The 2390-nt window shown below is 42.0% G+C and overlaps 1 non-coding gene across 1 annotated transcript; it reads right to left on the minus strand.

The window, feature by feature from the left end:
* Positions 1-530: 530 nt before the first annotated feature.
* Trnas-cga (transfer RNA serine (anticodon CGA)) lies at positions 531-606 on the minus strand. Its single transcript has one exon. It is a non-coding gene; the product is annotated as a tRNA-Ser (tRNA).
* Between the last annotated feature and the right edge of the window lie 1784 nt (positions 607-2390).

Raw genomic sequence — 2390 nt, forward strand, 5'->3', positions numbered from 1 at the left:
GACGGCAATAGTTTCTCTTTCATATGAAATAAAATATTTTATTTGTAACTTACGAATGATTACTTTTAAGTGCTTCCTAAACAAAATGATGTAGTATGTTTATTTGCGTAGGCTTCTTGCGTAGCAGATGTTATGCTATTATTATTATTGTTTCTTCCCAACTGAAGCTTCTGCAGTTGAAGAGAATATTTTCACCAGAAGCGTTCTGCATTTATTTACAAATTTATCCTCACAAATTTTTCCACCTTAAGTGTACGGGGGCTTAAAACAAGTGTAACACCAAGAGCGCTTTCGTGTAATTTATAATGTAACTTCTGTTTTTATTGGTGTCTCTTCTTCTCTTTCACATGACTAAGAGTAATAAGAGTAGAACATTTAAATTGGGCTGAGCACGAAACTGTAATGTTCAAGAAAGTATCAATATCTCTCCACGGTACACAAAAATATAAAACCCTCGTCCATCTTGAATGACATTTTCACTCTGCAGCGGAGTGTGCGCTGATATGAAACTTCCTGGCAGATTAAAACTGTGTGCCAACCGAGACTCGAACTCGGGACCTTTGCCTTTCGCGGGCAAGTGCTCTACCAACTGAGCTACCGAAGCACGACTCACGTCCACACTCCATGTTGACTCGAAAAAGAATCTTGTACACACTTCCATTTGTAGTTATTAATTATAGCACTGTTATCCAGAAAGATCTGTTTCAGGACAGCTCACAGTGCCTGGAACTTGTTATGAATGCCCGTGTTCGGTATATACAGGGTGGTCCATTGATCGTGACCTGGCCAAATATCTTACGAAATGAGCGTCCAACGAAAAAACTAGAAAGAACGAAACTCGTCTAGCTTGATGGAGGAAACCAGATGGGGCTATGGTTGGCCTGCTAGATGTCGCTGCCATAAGTCAAACGGATATCAACTTGGTTTTTTTTAAATAGAAACTCTCATTTTTTATTACATGTTCTTGTAGTACGTAAAGAAATGTGAATGTTTAGTTGAACCACTTTTTCCGCTTTGTGATACATGGCGCCGTAGTAGGCACAAACGTATAAGTACGTGGTATCACGTAACATTCTGCCAGTGTGGACAGAATTTGCTTCGTGGTACATTACCCGAGTTGAAATGGAACGTATACCAATTGCGGAAAATGTCGATATCGTGTTGATGTATGGCTGCAATTGTGATCAAAATGCCCAACGGGCGGTCTGCTATGTATGCTGCTCGGTGTCCTAAACAACATCATCCAAGTGACCGGACCGTTCGCGGGATAGTTACGTTATTTAAGGAAACAGGAAGCGTTCAGCCACATGTGAAACGTCATCCACGACCTGCAACAAATGATGATGATTAAGTAGTTGTTTTACCTGCCGTCGCGGCTAATCCGCACATCAGTAGCAGACAAATTGCGCGAGAATCGGGAATATCAAAATCGTCGGTGTTCAGAATGCTACATCAACATCGATTGCACCCGTACCATATTTCTTTGCACCAGGAATTGCATGGCGACGACTTTGAACGTCGTGTACAGTTCTGCCAGTGGGCACAAGAGAAATTACGGGAAGATGATAAATTTTTTGCACGCGTTCTATTTACGACGAAGCGTCATTCACCAACAGCGGTAACATAAACCGGCATAATATGCACTATTGGGAAACAGATAATCCACGATGGCCGCGACAAGTGGAACATCAGCGACCTTAGCGGGTTAATGTATCGTGCGTCATTATGGGAGGAAGGACAATTGGCCCCCATTTCATCGATGGCAATCTAAATGCTTCAATGTATGCTGATTTCCTACGTAATGTTCTACCGATGTTACTACAAGACAGATGGCGATGTACTTCCAACATGATGGATGTCCGGCACTTTGATCGCATGCGCTTGAAGCGGTATTGAATAGCATGTTTCACGGCAGGTCGATTGGTCGTCGAAACACCATACCATGGCCCATACGTTCACCGGATCTGACGTTTCTTCTTGCTGTGGGGAAAATTGAAGGATATTTGCCATCGTGATCCACCGACAACGCCTGACAACATGCGTCAGCGCATTGTCAATGCATTTGCGAACATTACGGAAGGCGAATTACACGCTGTTGAGAGGAATGTCGTTACGCGTATTGCCAAAAACATTGAGGTTGACGGACATCATTTTGGGCATTTATTGCTTCAATGTGGTATTTACAGGTAATCACGCTGCAACAGCATGCGTTCTCAGAAATTATAAATTCACAAAGGTACATGTATCACATTGGAACAACCTAAATGAAATGTTCAAACGTACCTACGTTCTGTATTTCAATTTAAAAAACCTACCTGTTACCAACTGTTCGTGGAAAGTTGGGAGCCTTATGTTTGTGACTATTACAGCACCATCTATCACAAAGCAAA

The sequence above is a fragment of the Schistocerca nitens genome, chromosome 6 (genome assembly GCF_023898315.1).
Source record: "Schistocerca nitens isolate TAMUIC-IGC-003100 chromosome 6, iqSchNite1.1, whole genome shotgun sequence".
Taxonomy (NCBI): domain Eukaryota; kingdom Metazoa; phylum Arthropoda; class Insecta; order Orthoptera; family Acrididae; genus Schistocerca; species Schistocerca nitens.